The sequence below is a fragment of the Lissotriton vulgaris genome, chromosome 5 (genome assembly GCF_964263255.1).
Source record: "Lissotriton vulgaris chromosome 5, aLisVul1.2, whole genome shotgun sequence".
NCBI classification, from domain to species: domain Eukaryota; kingdom Metazoa; phylum Chordata; class Amphibia; order Caudata; family Salamandridae; genus Lissotriton; species Lissotriton vulgaris.
The window spans coordinates 1,184,166,394-1,184,191,590 of record NC_141693.1 but is presented as its reverse complement, the minus strand read 5'-3'; the positions used below and the strand labels follow the sequence as shown (position 1 = coordinate 1,184,191,590).

The window sequence follows — 25,197 nt, the reverse complement described above, 5'->3', positions numbered from 1 at the left end:
TTGATGCCCCTCAATTTCAGTTAATTCTGGGAATACCCTGGCTCACAGAACACAATCCGAGGATCGATTGTGCCAAGAGGTCGATAGAAATGAATTCAGAATATTGTATCGAACATTGTTTTCATTCTGATCAGGCTGAAGCTCGGCCGTCCCCATCAGTTTGTTTAGCTGAACAGGCCCGAATGATTTGCACTGTGGAAATTCAGAACATTTCAGAAGAATATCGAGATCTGGAGGGGGTGTTCAATGAAAAAGAAGCTTTGAAATTACCTCCACATCGGGAGTACAATTGTAAGATTGAGTTGGAACCAGGAGCTTCACTCCCTTGTAGTCGAATCTATTCATTATCAGAAGCAGAGAACAAACATTTAAGGGATTACCTAGATCAATACCTAGCCAGTGGATTTATTAGACCTTCTCCTCTCCTCTCCTCTCTTTTTCATCCCTATGAAATAAGGGAGTTTAAGAACATGCATAGATTATCGTGCATTAAATTTGGTCACCAAAAAGAATAGGTATCCTTTACCTTTGATTTCGGAGCTTTTGGACCAAGTAAAGGAGGCTCAAGTCTTTACAAAACTGGACTTGCGTGGCGCCTATCACCTGGTTCGCATGGCGGAAGGAGACGAGTGGAAGACGGCCTTTCGAACTCGATTTGGACTATTCGAGTATCAAGTCATGCCATTTGGCCTATGCGATGCCCCGTCTGCTTTCCAGCACTTTTTCAAAGATATTCTACGTGATTTTTTAGATTGCTTTGCCATACTGTACATTGATGACATCCTAGTGTTCTCCCAGAATAAGGAGGAACATGTAAGACATGTTCGGGCCATGTTGGAACGTCTGCTTGACAATCACCTGTTTGTGAAACTGGAGAAATGTGTCTTCCATTCCTCTCGGGTGGAATTTTGGGGGTTTATCCTATCTCCTGAAGGGGTTGCTATGGATGACTCTAAAGTGAGAGCTATTAAGGACTGGCCAGCTCCACAATCAGTTAAGGAAATATAGAGTTTCTTGGGGTTTGCAAATTTTTATCGACGCTTCATTCAGAACTTTTCAGAAAAGGTTAGCCCCATCACACGTTTACCTAAGAAGAACGAAAAATTTGTGTGGAGCAATGAAGCGGAAAAGGCTTTCCAATTATTGAAAGAAACTTTTATTACTGTGCCAGTCTTGCAACTTCCAAGGTTAACTGAACCATTTTTTTGTTGAAGCAGATGCATCCAATCTGGCAATTGGGGGAATTCTGTCTCAACGACATAAAGACACTGGACAACTCCATCCAGTAGCTTATCGATCTCAAAAGCTATCACCTGCTGATATGAACTACTCCATTGCAGACAAGGAACTACTGGCGGTCAAGGATGCCTTTCAGGAGTGGAGGCATTATCTTTTTGGAGCAAAACACAAGGTCACAGTCTTTACAGACCATAGAAATTTGCAGTTTCTGAAATCTGCCAGAACGCTCACCCCCAGGAAGCTTAGGTGGTCTTTCTTTTTTGCCGACTATAATTTTGTCCTGACTGATGCCTTGTCTCGACTGAATGTTGGTGACCGGAAGGAAGAGGTGAAAGAAGGTTACATCATTCCGGAAGAGAAGATTGTGAGTACTACAGTTTTTGAAAGGCTTGAAGAAAACTTCCAGGATAGTTTCTCTCTCATAGTGATTTAGAATCTTGGAAGTTGAAAGGTCCAGATCCAGAAGTAGAGGATGGTAAACCAATTTATCAAGGAAAATCGTTTGTGCCAAATGAAGATCTCAGAAAAGAAGTAATGCAAGTATTCCATGACCCCCGTTGTCTGGACATAAGGGTGTTAAAAAGACTTTGGAACTTGTGAGGAGAACATTACGTTGGCCTGGTATGGAAGCTCAGGTGAGGCAGCATGTCACTTCTTGTGAGCAGTGTGTGAAGGGAAAAGTAGATTGTCACATCCCACAGGGCCTCCTTATGCCGTTGCCAGTCGCCCCTTATCCCTGGCATACGGTGTCCATGCATTTCATAGTAGATTTACCATCAAGTCAGGGATTTTCAGTGATCTGGGTTGTGGTGGACCATTTTTCCAAAATGAGCCGTTTCATTTAGTTAAAAGCCCTACCAAATGCATCCCAATTGGCACAATTGTTCATTCAGAATATTGTGAAACTTCATGGAATCCCTACGGTGGTGATTTCTGATCGAGCCCACAATTCGCATCTCGATTCTGGAAATCCTTTTTAAAGTGTTTAGGAGTGGATTCTCGTTTGTCCACCAGTTTTCATCCCGAGATTGATGGGCGGACTGAGAGGGTCAATCAGGATCTAGAACAATATTTGCATCTATATTTGATGGATCAGGAAGGAGAGTGGCCGGACTACATTGACACTGCTGAGTTTGCATACAATAACTACGTCCATTCTTCTACTGGTTACTCACCCTTTTATTTAAATGCAGGTAGACATCCAAACATGTTATTTGGAAAGGTTGAGGTTGATGTTCCTGTAGCTGAGGAAGTAATACAGAATTTGCAAGAAGCCTATCAGAAGGCTTTGGTTAATCTGGTTAAGGCCAAGAATTCTCAGAAGAAGCAGGCAGACAAAAAATGAAAAGATAGCCCACAGTTTAAACCAGGAGAGCAGGTGTGGATTTCTACTCAACATATGCGGTTGAGAGGGAATAGGAAATTCCAGCCTAGATTTGTGGGTCCATATCCAGTGGTAAAGATGATAAACCCAGTAAGTGTAAAAGTCAGACTGCCTAGTAAGTTTTAGATCCATCCCACCTTCCATGTCTCTTTGGTAAAGAGAAGCCCAGTTGAATTGAGACAGGTTTCACCCCCAGTCCCAATTCAAGTACAATCTGAAGAAGAATTTGAAGTTAAGAGAATTTTAGATTCTAAGGTCAAGAAGGGTCAACTGTTTTATTTAGTGGACTGGAAGGGGTTTGGTCCTGAGGAAAGATCGCGGGACCCCAACTCTAATATTCATGCCCCGAGAACGATCAAAGAATTTCACAAACCCTATCCGCAGAAGCCTAGAGAGGGGGGTTTAGTGGGGGGTACTGTCAGGATCGGTCAGATTTTACACAGACATAAGAGGTCCCGTCCCACCTTCAAGATTAAACAGGGTTACGCTTTGCCATCCTTTGCTTCTAATTGAAGTTGTTTGGTGGCAAAAACTTCGTTTTTGCACTGACTCAAGATGGCGGTTCACTTTCTCAGTTAGCGTTCTAGTGCTTGATCCAACAGGTGGCAGCTCATCTTGTTTGAGTACGCTCATCTGTTTATTCTGCGCACGTCAACTGAAGTAATTCTCCGGTTGAGACGCGTTTCTCTGTCAGCTCGATGGAGGACTTTTCTCAACGTTTGGTTCCTGAGTTTCTAGTCTTAGCTGAGACCATTTTTGGACTTCGCGAGGTGTTTTCACGCTTGCATCTTTCCGGCCCTTCCAGTGTGAAAGTTCAAGCGTCCAGGTTTCCTCACGTATTTTTTAGGGAAGAAAATGCTTTCGTTTCTGTGACGTTTGGCGTCAATTGGTGAGGTGATATTCTCACTTTCCTTTTCTGCAATTCCTGTGAGGCTTTTGTTCTAATCTCAAGTTGACAGTTCAAGGTATGCCTATTTGTATCTATTATTTTGGCAACAGTTGCTGAGAGACTTTTATTCAAAAGAGAGACTCCGTGTAATAGTTCTCTACAAGAATACATTGTTAGGCGCTATTGTTCTTATTATTTCAAAGACTTATAAAAGAAACCTGCGAAGCAGTTGTTCCATTCTACAGAGTATTTTCCTTCAAGCACTTCCAGTTCTAGCTGTTCTTGCAAGCGAAGTTATATATGCATATATAAATCGTTCTTACCCACGTTCTCAGACTTCCTGTACCTCTTCCTGAGGTATCTCTACAAGGATTGGAACCTAAAGACATTTTCATTTATGTATTTGCTGAAACCAAGGTCTAGCACTGAAAAGAAAAATCTTACACACACACATTCAGGAATAGTATAAGAGAGAGGCAAGATTCCACACAAGTCAAGGTAATACGTTCAAAGGATAACAGCATTAGTTGTGAGGGGTTCACCTGGGTGTTCTGAGCTTAGTAATGTTATGTTTCTTATTGCAGGTGCGGTTTGCTCCTATCTGAACGACCCATTGAAAACTCCAGTGTGGCAGTCTCCCTTTTTCTCTCAACTTCCTCTTTCCCCCCTGTTTCTGACACCAGATATAATCTGTGGTTAGAGGCGTTGGGGAGCTGGGAAAATATCAGTGCCGTTCTTCAGCCATTCAGTTCCCGTGGAGAACGTGACCAGGTACTGAGTTCTGACAAGACGTGTGCCACTGATATTAGCTCAGGGCCCAATAAATGTGTGAGTCTGAGCACTACACATCCACTGCTTCCAGCCACTGCTGCCTGCACCCATCACCTCTACCTGCTGCTGCTGCTCACTCCACCAACTGCTGCATGCACCCATCACCTCTACCTGCTGCTGCTGCTGCCCACTCCACCAACTGTTGCTTTTGTGCCAGTGTCCTGGACCTTGCCATGGCGAGAGTTGGACAGATCCGGTCCCATCCATTCAGTGCAGAGGAGCTGGAGGTCCTTGTGGACGGTGTGCTCCACCACTATGAAAGGCTCTACGGTGTCCCAGGACAGGTGGTAAGTGCAGTGGGGAACATGTTGGTGTGCATGAGGTGGTCCCTGACTCCTGGCCTCTGCAATCTGGGAGGTGTTCTGTGGGAGGCAGTGTGGGTATGCCCCAGCAGGCCATAGCACGCTGTGATGTGTTCCTGGTTCTGTCACTGACTGATTTACCTTTATGCTGCGAAGCGTTATCTTTGACATGTGTAGTCTTGTGGCTGCGCTGGGTCGCGACCGATCACATCTATCTTGTGGGTGTGTACCTCACCTGCTTTCCATGATGGACTAATGCTGCTATATTGACCTGTCCGTCCCATACGTTGTACTGTGCATGCCTGCTGACAGATATCTGTACCTTCTATCTGTGTAAACGGCCAACTGTTCACTGACCAGTCGGTCAAGCTGCACCATCGCAAGGCAGTGTGGAGGGCCATAGCACATGATGTACGGGCAGTGGGGGTGTGCAACAGGCGACACACACACTGCCATAAGTGGTGGGACGACATCTCCAGGCTCAGCAAGAATGTGGCGGAGATGACACTGGGGCTGATTCCAAGATCAGGCCGTCTTGCACGAAGTACCATGACCCATCTAATGCTACGTATCATGGCTGTGACACATCCTGACCTGTCCTCACGGTCGAGAGGGGAGCAGCAGCAAACTAGCGATAATCACACTGAATGGGTGTGTGACTTGGGAGCGCATGCATGTATTGCTGGTCAGACACAGTAGTGACATCTGTGGTGTATATGGTGTGCTGTTATTGCATGCTGGTGCAAAAACAACAAGTGATGGACTGAATGTGGGTCAATGTCACACACTCCCCCAGTCAAAAGATCTGGGCCCAAATCCATCGTTTTTTGCACTCCACACCACCCTGGGTTAGACAATGGCGATATGCAAATCAGCTCTGACCCTGTTGCCCCATGGGAACAGTCCAGTCCGAACTACAAAAGCCATGTCCTTCCCAGAACGGAATCAAGCATCCGAGGACCGGACCGGTTTCGAGGTAACACCTCTCATCAGCCCGGCTAGCTTGACTCCAAGTGGTGTGGAGCGCCTGGGTTATTGCATGCTGGTGGCATTAGCAGAGTGAAATTTAGCATCCATGTCAGCCAGCTGGACATACCAGTTGCATTGTAGTGCAGGGGCCCAGGACATGCCATTCAGGTCTGTAGTCCCATGCCATCACATGTGTGGTGGGCTGCATGCACTTGCCCTGTTTGTTTCATGTACATGTGTCACAGGGCCCACTAATTCTCTGACATGACAATGTCTGGTAGGGGTGGTTCATGTGCAGGATGGGTGCTACATGTTGTTCAGCAGTCAAGGAAGTGTTGATTTTGTAATTTGCAGTACGTGAGTGTGGCACTTAGGTATACCACTGACCCGCAAACGATGGAGCTTAGTGGTGCCAATTCCTCAGGATCAGAGATCACAGAAACGCAGATTGAGACTGAAGAGAGCACCCCCGGAGAGGGGGACAGAACTATCCCTGAGGACTCACATGTGGAGACACCATCGCCCTCATCTTCAGACAGGGGTGGTGAGTCAGCACTGTTGGTAGACACAGGGAGTGGACAATCTACACCTTCAATCAGTACACAGCACACTGGGCCCACACTGCCACCAACTGAGAAAAGTACTGCTTGTGCTCACAAGAGTAGGGGGAGCAGAGTGGCCTTTGGTGCAGGCACCGCTGCCCCTGCCCCTGTGACACAAACTGCCCTTAGTGCTGAGGCGGTTGATCTGCTGCGACAGCTGGATTTAGGGACATGATAAATGCATTCCTGGACCACAATAGGAAGTTGGGGCAGGTGGTAGCATTCATGGAGGGGATGCATGGTGATGTTGCTGGTCTCCACAGGACAGTACAGTCCTTATTCAACACAGTGTCTGCAGCCATTAAACAGTCACATGGACAAGCTTCTACTTCAGTTCCCCCATCCACACCACTTACTGTCTCAGGTGAGAGTGACACTTCTGAACATGCATCATTTTAAGGGTATTGCACTAGAAGCAGGCACAGGCAGCAAGGCAGGCAACGGAGGCCACAGACACCATCCCCTGGGAAAGGGATATCTTGATATCTTTCACAGAACACGACATCAGCTACCCTGGAGATGACACACAGGACCCTCAAGGGGTAATGGGGGGCACAGATTCACGTTACACACAGACATCCCCTCAAAAGGTACTCACAAGGGCAAGGTACATCTCATGGACAAGGCACAGACCAAGGACAGAGCATCCGCAAAGGACAGGACACCACCCACGGACACAGCTCCTCCCAAGGAGCAGGCACCTCCCAAGGAACAGGCCCCTACAAAGGACAGGGCACCTCCCAAGGACAAGGCACCTCCCAAGGACAGGGCACCTGACAAGGACAGGGCACCTCACAAGGACATGGCACCTCCCAAGGACAGGGCACCTCCCAAGGACAAGGCACCTCCCAAGGACAGGGCACCTCCCAAGGACAGGGCACCTTCAATGGACAGGGCACCTCCCAGGGACAGAGCACCACCCAGGGATAAGGCACATTCCAAAGACAGGACACCTCCTAAGGCCAAGGCGTCTCCCACACCCAAGGCACCTCCCAGGGAGCAGGCAACTCCCAGGGCCAAGGCGTCTCCCAAGGACAGACATCCATCAACCATGCGTCCCTTGAAGCTGGTGTTGGTGAAGGAACGTACACCACACGTGTCAGAGGGGGAGGCCCCCATACCTCTACTCCCATCCACACCCCGGTGAAGCAGAGGAAGGAGTATACTGTTGTTGCATCCCCCATTACACATGATGCTGAGGGCAGAAGGCAGGGTGAGAGCAAGCGTCGAGCATGTTCCAGCACGTCCCCAGAGAGCAGCACCCCACATGCACATGATCCACCTTTGATGGGTGATGTTTCAGATGAGCCCGCACCACTTACCAGTCCAGTCATGTCCAGGGTGCCCTTCCAAGTCCCAAAGAAACAGAAACACACACCGGTGACAACTGACTACCCCAATGTCGCACAAGTAGAGCTGTCACCAGCTCCCAGAGCCACACTGCCTCCTGCCCCATACAGCCCTGTGGCTCATCATTTCAGAGGTCCTAGTGTGTCAGGTGGAGTTCACTCTCATGTGACAGATAGTGGCACTGTGCCTGTTGTTCACTGTCATGCCTCATGTAGTAGCACTGTGTCAGTTGTGCCCTATCCTGTTTCAGGTAATGCCACTGTGTGTGTTCTCCAATCTCATGTCCCAGATGCTGGCATGGTATTTGTTGGTCAGTGTCCAGGGACAGGTCCTGGCAGTGTGTCAGGGTCTATCGCTCATGTGTCAGTCACTAGAACTGTGGCTGTTTCTCACACTCCTGTATCAGGTCCTGCCAGTGTGTCAGGGTATATCGCTCATGTGTCAGTCACTAGAGCAGTGGCTGTTTCTCACACTCCTGTATCAGGTCCTGCCAGTGTGTCAGGGTGTATCGCTCATGTGTCAGTCACTAGAGGTGTGGCTGTTTCTCACACTCCTGTATCAGGTCCTGCCAGTGTGTCAGGGTCTATCGCTCATGTGTCAGTCACTGGAGCTGTGGCTGTTTCTCACACTCCTGTATTTGGTCCTGCCACTATGTCCGAAGCTCACGAGATCCCACAGCCCTGCTCTGTTCTGGCCACTGGCCCGGTTTGAGTTATGATGCAATGTGCCACCGACTTGTGCTGCCTCAGATGGACCTGCTCTGTTCTGTACCATGGACTGTTGATGCACTTTGCCCCTCTCATGTGCTGCCTCAGATGTACCTGCTCTGTTGTGAACACTGCCCTGTTGCTGTTCTGCTGCTGCATTGTGTCCTCTCATGTGCTGCCTCAGATGTACCTGCTCTGTTCTGGCCACTGGCCAGGTTTGAGTTATGGTGCAATGTGCCACTGACTTGTGCTGCCTCAGATGGACCTACTCTGTTCTGTACCATGGACTGTTGATGCACTTTGCCCCTCTCATGTGCTACCTCAGATGTACCTGCTCTGTTGTGAACACTGCCCTGTTGCTGTTCTGCTGCTGCATTGTGCCCTCTCATGTGCTGCCTCAGATGGACCTGCTCTGTTCTGGCCACTGGCCATGTTTCAGTTATGATGCAATGTGCCCCTCACTTGTGCTGCCTCAGATGCACCTGCTCTGTTGTGAACACTGCCCTGTTGCTGTTCTGCTGCTGCATTGTGCCCTCTCATGTGCTGCCTCAGATGGACCTGCTCTGTTCTGGCCACTGGCCCTGTTTGAGTTATGATGCAATGTGCCACTGACTTGTGCTGCCTCAGATGTACCTGCTCTGTTCTGGCCACTGGCCCTGTTTGAGTTATGATTCAATGTTTCACTGATTTGTGCTGCCTCCGATGTACCTGGTCTGGTCTGGCCACTGGCCATGTTTGAGTTATGATGAAATGTGCCACTGACTTGTGCTGCCCCAGATGTACCTGCTCTGTTCTGGCCACTGGCCATGTTTGAGTTATGATGCAATGTGCCACTGACTTGTGCTGCCTCAGATGTACCTTCTCTGTTTTGGCCACTGGCCATATTTTAGTTATGATGCAATGTGCCACTGACTTGTGCTGCCTCAGATGGACCTGCTCTGTTCTGGCTACTGGCCCTGTTTGAGTTATGATGCAATGTGCCACGGACTTGTGCTGCCTCAGATGGACCTGCTCTGTTCTGGCTACTGGCCCTGTTTGAGTTATGATGCAATGTGCCAAGGACTTGTGCTGCCTCAGATGGACCTGCTCTGTTCTGTACCATGGACTGTTGATGCACTTTGCCCCTCTCATGTGCTGCCTCAGATGTACCTGCTCTGTTCTGTACCATGGACTGTTGATGCACTTTGCCCCTCTCATGTGCTGCCTCAGATGTACCTGCTCTGTTGTGAACACTGCCCTGTTGCTGTTCTGCTGCTGCATTGTTCCCTCTCATGTGATGCCTCAGATGGACCTGCTCTGTTATGGCCACTGCCCATGTTTGAGTTATAATGCAATGTGCCCCTCACTTGTGCTGCCTCAGGTGCACCTGCTCTGTTGTGAACACTGCCCTGTTGCTGTTCTGCTGCTGCATTGTACCCTCTAGTGTGCTGCCTCAGATGGACCTGCTCTGTTCTTTGCCATGGACTGTTGATGCACTTTGCCCCTCTCATGTGCTGCCTCAGATGGACCTGCTCTGTTCTGTACCATGGACTGTTGATGCACTTTGCCCCTCCCATGTGCTGCCTCAGATGTACCTGCTCTGTTGTGAAAACTGCCCTGTTGCTGTTCTGCTGCTGCATTGTGCCCTCTCATGTGCTGCCTCAGATGGACCTGCTCTGTTCTGGCCACTGCCTCTGTGGTAACTGTGCTGCTTCCTGCCCCTTGGTTGTGCAGCTTCACATGGACTTACTCTGCACTCTCGCATTGCCCTGCCTGGAACTGTGCTGCTTCTTGCCCCTTGGTTGTGCAGCTTCTCATGGACATGCACTGCACTCTCGCATTGGCCTGCCTGGAACTGTGCTGCTTTTTGCCCCTTGGTTGTGCAGCTTCTCATGGACATGCTCTGCACTCTCTCATTGCCCTGCCTGGAACTGTGCTGCTTCTTGCCCCTTGGTTGTGCAGCTTCTCATGGACATGCTTTGCAATATGTACTGGCCACTGGGCTGGCTCCTGGGTACATCAGAGTGCAATCTTTGTGATGTTTAATAAAGTCAGTTACTCATGTTGTGTACTTTGTCAGTGTCCGTGCTTGTTGTGTACTTGCATTGTGGATTTCTTGTGTTTGCAACATGCCCTGTCTACCACGGATTAGTTCACACTGGTGACGCACTTGACAACAAGTGAGGAGAGTTTTGATCATGCCCCCTGCACCGCTCAATATTCATGTATTACTGGTCCGGCCCAGCACGAGTAAGGCAGTGACACCTCTGCCATTGATGGGAGGGTGATCAACAAAACAATGTGCCAATACTGCTCATTTTTTATTTTTTATTTTTGAAAAACGAGGAACAAGCAGCTCATCTGCATGGACCACTCTTTCAGTCCAAGTTTTCTTTCAAAAAAAGATTTTTATTATTTCAAAGCTCTATTATTATGTTTTTTTGTTTTTTTCAAATGTTTACAGAAAACTTTAATATTTGACAATTATTTCTAATCAAACGGAGACATTAAATTTCCATTGAGGAGAGAGGAGGGCTTCTATTTTCTATGTAAAATGTGTGAATATGTACATGAGTGCAATAAGAAGAAAAAATATAAGGAACAATCAAGCGTACTTCAAATGTCAGTATCAACGTCAACTATCATACTGTGACACATTCATAAAAACTTGCTCATACATACTTGCTCATACATACTTGCTCATACATACTTGCTCATACATCCAGAAGGAAATGAAAAAAGCTCTTTGTTTGAAGAATGTGTATGAGTGACCCTGTGCTGTTTGATCTCTTTTAGTAGGGTGGGGCACCTATCACAAAGAAATATTTTCAAATATTTTCATAATCATACCATTAGGCCATCACACAGTCTTTTCAATCATGATAAATCACAAATGATTAGCCTAAAAGAAGAAAAGGAGAAAAGGAAGAAAGGTCGACGCGTTTCGAATCCCAAACGTTGGTGGAATTCTCTTCAGGACCATACGTGGAATTAATCTGTTATCCTTGAGGTGTCTTGTCTTTGGTAAAAATGTGTTTGTTTGAGGAAGATGGACGGAATTATTTATTCTTGATACAATATTTTGCTGTTGGAATTGACTGTCATCAGGACAGGTTCATGCCAGATTATATTTGGTCTTCGAGTTAAGAACGCGGAGTCTCCTCTAGGCAGCGTTTCAATCAGCTTGCCTGACACTATTGATGGGAGGGTGGCAATGAACGCACATTTACTTGGCGGTTGTTTACAAATGCAGGGACCGCCCAAATCGGTCCACCACAGCTGCCCTCAAAAGCAGCCCTCAGCTGGGACTGGTCACTGGCCCCTCGGGCAGTGCCCTGGTGCCCTCGTTGCTAATCCGACACTGCTGGTGCGAACAGGTAAGAGTGTTTATGTATGCTGTGGCGTGGTATGTGTGTATTGCCATGCTTGCGTATCTGCGGCGGCATCCACGTCGGTGCATGGCTTGCTGGAAGTGAAGTGCAGCAGGGCCTGGAAGGCGTGTAGGGCTGGGTCCTTGGCGTTAGGGCCCGTGGTGTGGGTCTCGAGTCACTGCTTTCCCTCTGCGTTGTGGTGCTTCCGCCGTCTATGAGATGGTGGTGTTTCCGCTGGCTGCGGTGTTCTGGTTTGTTTGCGACTACGTAATATTACGGACGGTCGGGACATCATTCCGCACGGCGGTGAGGCTGGATTGGCTCCGTCCGCCGTGGTGTCTGGTGTGTTCCCGTGGCAGTTCACGTTTTTCCGCAGCGAATGGTAAATGTGCCCAGTTTCCCTTCCTGATATGGCGGACGGAAGGCCCACTGCTGGCGGACGGTGAGGTGCATTTTCCGCCGCCTCCAGCACAGCGGTCATGCATCCGTCCGCCATCCTAATGGACCCCTTTGAGAGGAAACCAAAGGCTTTTCAGGCATTGAGGGGCTTGGTCAAGATCATGGATTGGTTCACAGTTGGAATTTTTAAAACCTTTAGATCCCTGGTTTAATTTTTAGGTCTAGCTTTAGCTGCAGTGCGCATGCGCTGCTCACTCTACGAGGCATGCAATAGTCCAGTATAGGAAGACATGCTTCTCTCACTCTCCGCTCATATTTTTCATTAGCTTCTGTGTTTGTCATTCGTCAATTCTGTCTTCTGATTGATAAAGAGACTTGTTAAGTCCTGCCTTATTATGCCATGTCGTCATTTGTATCCTTCCGTGGCTACTGGCCCCTTTACTTCAAGTGTTACACTGTACGTACGTTTGCATTGCAATAGAACTCAGGTAAATGCGAGTCCTATTGCTTTGCAAATGCTTTTTTTCCCATAGGAACCAAAGCAGTTAGTCATGTTACATACGTGGATCACTGTTACTGCACAAACAAAAATGAAGTACTCGAGCTCTCACTGAGCCTGCGCAGGTAGGCAGTGTCTCGATAAGCTTTGATAGATGTTCCGGTCTCCCAAAATGCATGTGCAGATTGTCTGTTTCCGCGTCTCGTATGTCTTAGTTTTCGTGCAGGCTCTTGTATTTCCGAGCTTTTTACAGAGGCACGCGAGTGCTCGAGGAACCCCTGTCCACACCCTGTGGGCACATCTTTTGTCCCGGATGTCTGCACCTGTTAGCGGTGAAGCAGGGGCTCTGCTCGCTGAGATATCAGCGTACCTCTATCTGGGAGCTGCACCAGGTGCCCCCGATTAGGGACCTCATTCAGGGGCTGGAGTTAAAGTCTGGTAACCGGGGAAGGGGCTGCAGCAACACCTTCCATTTGCAAGACCTGGTTGAGCACTCGGGCTCCTTGAGTACAGCCCCAGCAAGTGCCCCCAGCTGAGCAGCCACGAAATGCTGAACAGGAAGGACGTGTAAAGGCATTTGCATGAGTGCTGTTATTACAGACCGTCAGAGTCTGCACTCAGGACTACGGCTTGGTGCTGGGGCAGTGGGACCATCAGCAGCCGGACACCCGCTGCTGCCTGCGCACAGTCCGAGAAAATACAGAGTCGTGCGGCGCAGGAGCACGGCACTGGAGCAGGCGCTGAAGAGACAGACAGACACGTGGAGCACGAAGGAGCGGACCCTGTGGGCACATGTTAACCAGTGTAAGGCTCGCCTCAGGAACATCGTCAGAAGTATAGATGGAAGCAATAACAGCAAGGTAAGGAGGCGATGAGATTTATTTGGAACTCGTTACTCGGTTAAATATCACTGCAGCTAGTTTTGTTAATATACTAGACCAGCAATGTAAGCACTGCAAAAACACAATTCACAAGGCCTTAAAAAAATGATTTCGCTGAGCATACTGTCAACATCCCAGTGCTCGTAAACCAGGGCCGGCGCTAGGCATGGGCTGGGTGGGCAGCTGCCCAGGGCCCCGTGCCAGCTCGCAGCCAGGGGGGCTCGTTCTTTCAAAAACTCCAGAGTTTGGAGGCCCAGGAGGCCCAGGGGATTTTGATCAATATCTGCCAGCTGGTCTGTCTCTCTTGGCCTAATCCCTGCATCTGCATGAGGATAGCCGCGATTATACAGGTAATTTAAGAGCCGTTATGTGTGAAGTGCGCCCTGCCCCTGTTTGAATGAAAAGCAGGATATCCTGCAGGGCGCAGAACAAAAGATAGAATGACGGTGCCCAAAATGAAAACTGCTCAGCTCACCCAGGATGAGGGAAAAAGAGCACAGAGGTGAATGGAAGGGGTAGGACAAATGGAATAAAGTGAGAGGGAGGGAGGGGAGGGGTGGGGAGCAGATAGCCATGAGTACAGGAGCCAGACAAGAGATGTACACAGAGGAGCACAATCAGAATGTTAAAAGTGGCTGGACTAGGGCTTTAAGTGTGCTGGGTCCCTAGAGTCTTTACCTGGTAGCAAATAAAATGGACATTGAAACAGGCCCCTATCGGACCCTATATTCATGTCCTTTACTTTACCTGCAAAAAACAATGATCCAGTGCCTGCACAATAATTGTATAACACAGTGGCCGGTTTGGACTGGCCTATAGGGCAATCAGGCAGTGTATGAAGGTTTTATCTGTCAGGTTAGTATGTAGGCCGTTTTTTGGGCTGGACTATTTGTTGGCCTGCTTTATGGTCAGGTGAGTGAATATTTACTGTTGATTTTCATGATATTAAAACAAACATTGCCTGCAGCAAAATCAAACCTCCCATACCTCACAAAAAACAGCATGGGCCTCATTTATGAGAAATGACGCATCATTGCATGAAAGCAGCGGTGCGTCACTTCTCAGTGCGCACTCCTTGCGACATTCCTGATGTGTCATATTTATTGTATGATGCATCATGTCGCAAGGAGTTACAGATATGTCAGTATTTCTGACGTATCTGTAAGCGCAAAAGTGACGCATTGCTGTAGTGTGTCACAAAAGTGACTCAACTCCAGCAAAGCGTCCTTGCACATGGGGCAAGCCCCATGTGAAAGGGCCTGCATCAGTCTTACGCCTGCTGTGAGGCAGGGGCAAGATTTTGACGCAAGGGCGTCCTAAAAGTGACGTAGTGAAATCTCATAAATTTCACTGCGTGACTTCTACGACCCTTCCGTGCGTCAATACGCCCCTCTTGCACACATTATACCTGACGCAGGTATAATGTGGCGCAGGGGTTTACAAAGTGACGCATCTACCTAGATGCGTCACTCTGTAAATATGGCGCAGCAAGGCGCATTTTTTACTCCACTGAAGCGTCACCAAAAGTGACGCACCGGCGGCGTAAAAGTGAAGCACAGCCTCAAAAATGAGGTCACCTGTCCTTACAAGTTAAAAATTGCCCTAATTTTGATACATGGGACACTTTTCTAGCTAACTAATTCATTAATGGGGACCACTATTATTTTGGTGCGATGGCCTATTTCCTGACCCAGTCTCACACTGCATGTTAGGGTAAGCCATGACAGCAATGTTGTTCCTGTTTATATTTCACATGCTTTACTTAATCTTGCATTCCCCATGAGTGTTAGCTATGTCCAAGATGTATGTTTCTGTATTTCATTTCACAGCATATTACTCTTGTATGGTGCACTGTTAGACCTGACATCTTTGGTGTGGCTTCCCCAGTCTTTTTGCCTCTACCTCCTGTATTTGTGATGCTGCGCTGGATTTCGTTTTTGCTGGTTTAGATGCTTTGGGCACTTTGCCACTGTTGATCAGGGTCAAAATGCAAGTGCTCCCTGAGTAAATTGTTATTGTAATTGGTTATCCATGATTGTCATATTTGTATCACCAAGAAGTCCCTAGTAAAGTGCACTGAGTGTGCCAGGGCTGGTGATACAAATGCTACTAGTGGGCCTGCAGCACTGATTGTGCCACCCACATGAGTAGCCCTAAAATGGTGTCTCCGGCCTGCCACCGCTTTGCCTGTGTGCAGTCTGTGAACTGCCATGTCAACCTGGCCAGTGTCCCCACTAACCAGGCCTAACCTTTCCCTTTCTGTACACATTGGTCAACCCTATGGAAGGCCCAAGGTACCCCCTTGGGCAGGATGCAGTGTATGTGAAAGGTAGAGCATGTACTAGTGCAGGTGACATACTCTGGTATTGAATTACAGCCATTTTCGTTTTTCATTATTGTAAGGTTATCTTGCCCATAGGCTATCATGGGGAAAGCTGACTACAGTGGTTACCTGCATATCTTCCCATAGGAGCAATATAGGACATACAAGTCTGGTATCCCTGAACTCAGAATTTAATAACACATCTTTTAGGAAAGGTGGTTTTTGAATCCTGTGTTTGACAACAGCACTTTTAGAAAGTGGCTGTTCTCTTGTCTGACCTTTCTTTGTGCCTTGGCCTGTTTGTGAGTTGGCTGTCTGGTTTGTGAGTGGCAGGGGCTGGGTGGCTCCCAGAGGCTGAGTGGGCCATCCCTGGGCTGAATAGCTCCATCTGCATCAAGAGTGGTAGGAGGGATAGCAGCTGGGCCTGAATAGGGCTGTGCCTGCCTTTCACAATGCTGGCTCCACCTCCTGCTGGGCGGCTGACGACCCTGCCCCTCTCTCTGAAAGAAAAGGAGAAGCCATGAAAACAAAGTGCTCAAGAAACACCCAGAACTGGTTCAGACCGGTCTCAGAGCTCTCCTGCACAAAGGGAACAAAGACTTTTAGGGGTATAAGTACAGGACCCCAGACTACAGAAAATTAGATCGTCCTGGAATCAAGAAGGAACCTTTGCCAAGGAGAGAGCTGGAAGACTGAAGAAAAAGGACTGTCCTGCTGTGTGCTTGTGGGTTGACCTGCAGTTGCTTTGCTGCCAAGGAGAGGGGAAGGACTTTGCTTTGTGCTGTGTCCCCTTGCTTAAAGAGATCTCCAAGGGCCTGAGTTGAGCTGGGCCCCCGTTAAGAAGTCCCAGGAACAAAATGACTTCACCCCCAGCTTCCCTGAACACTACCCAGCGAGTTCTGTCCTTCCTAGAGTGCCTGGGCCAGTTGTAGTGCCTCTGGAATCTGTACCTGTGTTTGGGAAGCTGGAAAAGAAGATACTAAAGACTTTCTGCAAAGTTTCACGCATCGCTCGCTTGTGGAGCGCATCCCCGTCAGTGCGAGGAAATTACCACCGCCGCGAAGATCGAGATCATCGCAAGAACCGACGCATCCTTCGCTTGCGGAACGCATCGCTCCGGTGCGGGAAAATTACCATCGCTGTGAATATCGTCGCAGAGCCTGTTGTCACTGGGTGAGATCGTTGCACCACCTGCTTGCGAACCGCATCACGTCGCTGCGAGAGTCGTCGCAGAGCCATCGCATCGAGGGGCCACAAAAGGAGAAGATCGACACTGCACTATGCATCGCCGCTGCACCTGAGATCGTCATCATCCCGAAGATCGTCACATAGTTCCTTTTGCGAGACGCTTCCTACGAAACCTGCGCACCGGAATCCATACAAGGTATCGCCTCTCTCCCCATACAGACTGGAATAATCGCAACACGCCAGCTGCATCCAGCGGGGTTGTCGCATCGCCTTCCCAAGGTCTTAGTAGGGACGCATTGCTTGTTTTTCAACGCAGCAGCTTTCACTTGGATCTTTTGTCGCATCTAAAGGTACTGTTGGCTAAAACGTGACACAACTGTGGATTATTTTAACGCAACCTTAAGAACTCTTTTGAAACCATATTCTTGAACTGTGTATGTTGGATTTTTGTCATTTTGGTCTTGTTTTAGTTTAGATTAAATAAGTCTATTTTTCTAAACTGTTGTGGAGTCCATTTGTTGTGTTTTCACTGTGTTACTGTGAGTGTTGGTACAAATACTTTACACATTGCCTTTGATAAGCCTGACTGCTCATGCCAAGCTAACAAGGGGGTGAGCAGGGGTTATCTAAAGAGTGTATCCTCCTTACCCTGACTAGAATCAAGGGTCCCTATTTGGACAGTGGTGCCTATCTCTGCCAACTAGAGACCCCCAGATCTAACAGGCACACATCGTAGTGAGTCGCCTCCAGGTGTTTATAACAGGCTACAGTTGAGTACTTTGGAGTTGAGGCTGAAGGCAGTACAACTTTCACACTGTGCCTGTCTGTGGATCAAAAAGGTGTACAGAATACATTGTCATTCAATACTTGGCCTCTCTGCAGAGCACGCAGAGCAACAGTCCTGTATTCCTATTGCAGTTGGTATTCTGTGCAAATGTGTGTGAAGGAGGTACTCATTGGTCAAAACAGTGACAGGGTGAACCTAAAATAATTTATTGTTGTTACTCATATATATTAAACAGCCATTGACAAAACCAATACCCCTGGTTGTTTTTAGATGCAAGTCAGTTGTTGCCTTATATTTCTGGATTCAATCACAGAAAGCTGAGGGAAAGATGAGAAAAAGAGGTTAGCATTGAGTGGAAGGTGGATTTAAAAGGATCATCATCAACAAGAAATTATAAGATGTTCCAGGAGGATGGAAGGGGAGAGGTGGATTTCAATGAAGCAGAACAAGGAAAGACGTAATGAGGCTGGGGGAGAGATGTGGGTTGAAGGGGAGTGTATGGAAATGATGTGTGGTTATAAGAGAGACAGAACCAGCAAGGGAACATAAGCAGAGTGCAGAGAGAAGTATTGGTGAGAGGTGGATGGAAGAAAGAAGGACCACTGAAAGATGTCAGAGGTTTGGCGGGATGAGACAGGAGGGGAGAGGTTGAAGTTAGAAGGGTCAGAACCAGCAAGAGAAATTTGAATCCTAGAAAAAAAGAAGTCAACTTCCAAATATCTTTCATAAAACATAATTTACTTTTTGACAATGTGCCAGCTTCTGACAACTCTGGGAGTTTAAAGTAGCATTTGTGCTGTATCAGATGATTTGTGGCTGACTCTCGATCGCAGAGTTAGAGCAGCCTTAATACTACTAAACGTTAGAACCACATTTGACACTGTTTCCCAGCCAGGGCTTATAAATCAACTAGCACCACCTGGAATTTAAGCATCCCCCTTGTGTTCTTTACCTTTATCCGATTAGAGAAATCTAAAACAATCCACTCAACACCTATTTCTTTAATGTTCTAAACCTCTGACTTGTGGAATTTATTGGGTCTCCACTGTTTAATCTATATAATTCCCATTTAGTCTTACTCATACAGTACTTTGGTTTCTTGCTGATATTTTGCGCATATTGATACCCAAACATCACTTGCCTCAGTGGCAAACTGGTCTTTGCCCAAGAATATCTTTGTACATGCATGCTAATAGTTGATTTCTGAATGAAGACAAATTCATTAAAGCCTTGAAGTGACAAATCAAAAGTTCTCATTTGTAAAGGATCTCATACCATACGGTGTTCTCTTTGGTGGCTGGTAAAGCTGGGTCAATCGCCCACATTGGTGGGGTCAGAAAAAAAAATCTTCAATTGATCTTCCAGCATCTTCTCTTTTTTATTCGGAATAGATGAACCATGTTTCATCCACTTGCTTTTACTACATTCAAAAGTAACACATAATCATCCCTTTTCTCCCCTCTCACTACAGTGAGGCTGTTGTGCAGTCAGTTATCTCCTCACTAGATTAGTATGCCTTCTCTCTTGGGCTTCCCGCCTTTTAGCATTCAATACCCTTCAAATCATTCAGGACAGTGCTAGACTCCTCATCTGAGACTGCTACATCGCAATGCTATTCCTTATCACCTTCCTCCTGTTTGCTGTATTTTTTATTTGAAACCCTAAATCTGCAAGACACTATCCATTTGTCATTTTGCACTACATTAAAAGGGTTCCCTCTTTCGGCAGCACTCTGTACTTTTCATTCCAGAATCCTATACTCTGTGCCATCCAATCTCCTGTGCCATCCTAAAATTATGATAGTCTTGGTTGGAGACAGATCCTTCTCCTTTCTAGTTGTGCTGAACTTTGACTCTCTCCCTCTTGAGCTATGGCATGAATCCAATTCTTTTGAAAAACACTTAAAACTGTCCTTTCTCCACATTAGTAAAGTCTGCACCTTTCGTTTAGAGCTCTCTTAGTGCCAGAATACCCGATTTGCATATAATTTTCATTCATCCAATTCAAGAGAACAATAACTAAGTTAAATTCATCTAATGTATATCCACTTATTGGAGAGTTAAAATGTATGTACGTATTTTATTGGGATTATTAATGCTATTTCTAACCATTTTACTTAAATCAAAACTAAGTAAGTAGCATCTTGCAAAGCGGCTTCAAACAATGCCATATAATTAATGTCCAATTGATATTACCTCCTGTGAGGTCACTTCTTGTCAGGTTAAATCTTATGGAAATTATAGGGGCCTTCGATGTTCCTATTCTACATGGGGCCCCACAAATCCTAGGACCGGCCCTGTCATGAACAATCACGAATATTAAGGAAGAACTGTTTGAGTCTTTCCGGGCTCTTAGGGAAGGAGCTCTGTGTTGCAATGGCATCCAGAAAAGAAATGTACGGGCAGGACTCAGGCGAGGTAAGTAGTGCTCTGTGGTGTTGCAAGACTACTTGCTGCCAGTGTTTAGAATATGATCATTAAGCATGGGCGAATTTTGGGAATTCGCAGATATGCGAATTTGCGATCCGCAAAATTCGCGAATTTGTGCGAATTTGCGGATTTTGGGGTTTTTTGCGTGTTCGCGGGGTTTTTTTTGCATGTTCGCGGGGATTTTTGCGTCTTCGCGAGCAGCTTGCATAGCGAAGTTACCCATGCAGTCGTTTATGGGAGAGGAAGAGAGAGATAGATAGATAGATAGATAGATAGATAGATAGATAGATAGATAGATAGATAGATAGAAAGAGAGAGAAAGAGAGGGAAAGAGAGAGGGAGAGAGAGAACGAGAGAAAGAAAGAGAGGCCGGATCTCTGAAGGGCCAGATTCCTGAGTTGCCCCTACAGAACATACAGTTTTTTATTTTTAGCAAAATGCATATGAAAATTGTGCTGTAAAGGTCTCTTTTAGTTTAACCCCTCCTGACAACTCAAAATGGGTGTATTTGCCATCCCCTCCCTTCTTCCTGTTTTTTATAACTGTAAGTGCTTCCTGATGAGGTTTAATTCCTTGGACAGGTGCCTCGTTGCCTACTTGTAACTATTCTCTGACCCTGCTTGTGGTGTTGTATTTGGCAAATTGTCTATTTTGATCTTGGTACAGATTTCTAAATAATATGCAATCCAGCTCTACTTTGGAGGAGCGCTACTGGTTACAGCTTTTCTTCTCGTGCTCTCTTCGGATAGTTAGATTTTTCATTTTGAAAGTTCAGTTATATTTACATATATGAATAATGTCATATCAATGTTGTTAACTATAATTGGAAGTGTTACTTTTTTTAATTTTGTAGTCATTGTAGTGAGTTCAAAGTTAACTTTTGTTGTTAGAGGGAACAAATATGTAATTGCAGAGCCCTACCTTCAAAACTTTAACTTCTCATAATCCCATGTTCCTTGTCTTTAAGTCACCTCAGAGGATGTAGAAGATTCAGATGATAATTATAAGTTAGTCATATAAATTAAAATGTAGCTCTTGTCATCATGCCCTTTTCTGTTTAGGCGCTCTATGAGTACTTCGCAGAAAGGTTGGTAAGCAGTGACGTGGAAGTACCTGCATTTCACAGCCACTCTGCTCTATCTTCAATGCAACGATAGTTCTCCCTTGAGTCCACAGGGCTGTGTCTGAATGGCTAAGCAGAAATGTTATCCTTTTAGTGAGCTATTACCAACACCCCTTCGTAGTGCTGCCCTAATTCGAATGGGCCTTTATTGGCACTTTTTAAAAGGAGTACTATTCATAGAATTGGACAGTGCCAAACTTCTCAGTGGGGATGATACATTCTTAAACAGTAGGATAACTGCACAGCAGGATTGTTCTTCCTTTACTTCTGAAGTACTAAAACATCTGAGCAAGATAGTTATACTTTAATAGTGAAACATTGATTACTGCTCACAGATTCAGCAAAGAGCAAATAAGTTATTATTATTTTAATCAACATTGTTTGTGGCCTCCTCTTCTACACTTTTAAGCACGTTTGAAAGCTAATAGTATGGTGTACACAAGACATATTCAAAGCAGTTTTTTTTAACAGGGTACAGTTCCAGCACAGGCATCAGCAGTCCATACTTCTCAGCAGAGTTTAGTAAAATACCAGAATCACTTTAGCATTCTCTAGGTTCCAGTCCACAGAAATCGCCTTCCACGAGCACCAGTTTGATGCTTACTTTCCCTTAATGTTAAAGAACAGTAGAGGTTTCAGCACCCAGGCTAATGTGAAGCATAGCTACATACACGTAATGTCCCAAAGGCGAGACCGATTGCATTGCAAATGCTTGTTTTCCTTGACTCTCCTACCGCGTCATTTTTGGAGACAGTCTGGTCACATGTACTATGTCTCCGCACTGCTTTTTCAAGGTAGCCTATATGAGGTCACCATGTTAAATGTTTATAAGAATGGATTGTTTGACCTTATGTTAGCTTTAGCCTTTCAGCACGTTACGATTAATTGGAAAAATTATTTTAATATTACATTTAAAGCATCGAGGTATAATGTTTGTCACTATCATAGGTTAGACATAGCTTTTGCCTCCTTTTGTAAGCCTTTATTTGTATTGTTTACCATTAACAAACTATTTAGATAAAATAACTGTGTAAAATACTAATGCTATGCTTTCTGAAAATGCTAAACCTCAGTGAACTCCTATTCGCTCTACTTAGTCTTAATTCGTTTCACATTTTTATTTTTATTATCATTTTTCTCTTCTTCAAAGGCTTTCTCATTATACTCTTTAATTTGATCAGTCTTTACTTCATTTCTCCTTTCCTCTTCCTTTTTTCTCTCTGTCTTTGTCATTTCTCTTCCCAGATGAAATTCATAACATTTAAACAGCTTTACTATCATATCCAGGTTTACTATTCTTGTTGGCTTAGTTTATATTGCATTGCACTTATATTCCCTTGTGAATGCCTTTCTTCCAAATAAAGCTGATTAAACTTATGCATTATTGAGTTACATAGTTCAGATGCCCTTTCCATAGAGGAGATGCTTTCTTTACCCTTACTTTAACGAGACTACTGAGCACATTCCTTTCTCACTTACTTGATTAAATCTACATTTGATTCTACCTTTGCAGGCTTTACATGTTGACACCTTCCCCCTGATTTCTTACCAACTTGCCCAACTTTTCTAGATTAGGAAATTAGGGAACTTCCCTTCATGGAAAACTGTTGCGGCTTTGATCAATTTCATGACAACAGTTTTTTTTTGTGATTAGCGATTTTGAATTGCTTTGAATTATATTGGCTATTGGATCTATGTACTGACTACTGAAATGCAATTAATTTGACGGGCATGAGTTTGTAACTTTCTAATCTGTTAATACATCTTCATGCTTTTTATATCTACGACCCTCCATCGTTTTTGTGGGGCTAAATATGCTTCAAGTCAATTAACTGTATTAGATGTGTTTTGTATGCCTCCGTCTGGGAGTAAAGGTCCATCTGCTTGAGCGCAGCTTTTACTTGAATGTGCACTGAAGATCAGCACGATCTAAATCTGCTGCAAAACCGATCTATTTGATCACTTTCAATATACCTCTTCCTATCCAACCTTTGTCCTTCATGGCACACTAATCTCTTGTCCTCCATGGCTGCATCTATATATGTGTCTCTCTCTCTCTAGGCCCGCCTCTTTTAATCTCTATACCCTACCCCTCTTCTATGCATCTACTGCTGCTCTTTTTCTATCTCACCAACCTTTACAATTCCATCTGCATGTAGCTCTCCTCAACCTTCCTCAATGTCATCTGTCATCTCTCAATGCCTTTACATATCTCTATCTGTCTATACCTCATCTCTACCTCTCTCTCATCACTCTCTCTATAGCTCATCTCTCCCAGCCTAATTATTTCATTACTTCAACACGAATGCACCTCTTTATCACAGTACTTAATCTCTCAATTTACCACCCCATGTTTCTCTAACTTGCCTTGCCCCCTCTTCCTTTTTATCTATGCCACCCTAGGTCACTTCCCTCTCTACCTTATTCCTTTATGGATATCTCTACCTTTAAATCATCCCTTTCATCTATATCTCTGCCTTGTCTATTTCAACTACCCACTCTAGCTACACACTCTCCTTAACCTTAACTATTGCTCACTTTCTACCTCACCAATGTCTCTACCTCACCCACTTGCTATAGATGTATCAACCTCAGCTATTTTCTCTCTCTCCACTCACTATACTGCACATCTTTTCTTTCTACACCTTAATTCTCTTTCAGTCCTTCTTGCCTCTTTCTACCTTTGTCTTAGCCTCATTAATCTTTCCCTGAGCATTCTTTTTATTTCACTCATTTTGACCCTCTCTCTGGCTTCTGACAGTCTACATTGCATCTCTCTATATTTCCTTTAATATTTCACCTTTCTGCCTGTCAACAGTTTGCTAGTTCGCCTTTCTTTCTACATTAGCTCTCTCTCTTTACTCCACCCTTGGAAGTACCCCGCAGCTCCATCTCTCTATATTTCGTTTCCTGTACCTGATGTTACTATAACTCACCTATCTAACAACCTCTCTTTCTTAATCAGCCCTAAGCTCTGTATTTCTTTTTGACAATCTCTCATTTCTCTCTTTCCTTTTTTTCTCACCTTACCTCACCTATCTGGCAACCTCATGTGTGCCTCCTCTCTCCCTCTACCTCGCCTCTCTTGCTACTCTGCTCTCTTTGACGCTGTGTACTTTGCCTGTTTCCTGTTTCCTGTCCCTATCTCATTTCTCTTACTCTGAGAGCACAAGGTCACTGTCTGGCCAGATAAGTTTGCATGTTTAAAGAGGAGACAACAGGGAAGGAGAAGTGAATAGATGGGAAAGTGATCCGATTTCACTCAATAGAACTGTAAAGATTCTGGCTACGGAGCTTTGATTTGTCCTAGTTCACAAGAATTCCAGTTTTAAAGGGTGATGTATTTACCAACTTAGGGTACAATGTCAAGCACTAAATACATATGTCTTATTTTAATATAATGAAGTAGTTCAATAAACATCTACCAAGTCAACTTTACCTTGTCCTCCCGACAATGGGAAAACAAGCTGGCTCGATAATTGCATTCCACATAAAATATAGTTGTTACAAAACACAAGAAAATCTAGATCTAAGCACAGAAATAATTAGCCTTTAATAATGGTAGTTCAGTCTTTCATTTGATACTTTTTGACTGGCAGATGTTGCGTAACATGATCTTTTACCATGGCTGTTTTTTTGCATGCAGCTGCTTCTGAACGTTTAATGTATAATTCAATATTGTTTCATATCATAAAGGTTTGATTTGTTGGAAAGTGGGTAATAAGTTCAAAATTGATTCAAAGAGCTGCTTCCAAGTTAGGTCTTGCCCAGGACCCAATAATCCTTAAATTGGGACTGATGACAAATGCTGTTTCATGACAAGTAATTTCTGGAGCCTCTCATACAGGTACCTTGTAGACCCCATCAAAACCATGGTCAACCATACCTGGGCCACGTGGACACGGATGCTGCAGCCAAAATGTTAATGTGAGGTGGCAAATGTAC

At 45.5% G+C, this 25,197-nt stretch overlaps 1 protein-coding gene and 1 pseudogene across 1 annotated transcript in view; one reads left to right on the top strand and one right to left on the bottom strand.

Annotated features, from left to right (window-relative positions):
• LOC147712229 (scavenger receptor cysteine-rich domain-containing protein DMBT1-like) overlaps positions 1–25,197 on the bottom strand; it is a 1,653,398-nt gene that overhangs the window by 919,546 nt on the left and 708,655 nt on the right. The gene's annotated exons all lie outside the window — the stretch shown is intronic.
• Positions 4,517–25,183, top strand: LOC147712235 (E3 ubiquitin-protein ligase PDZRN3-B-like; annotated as a pseudogene).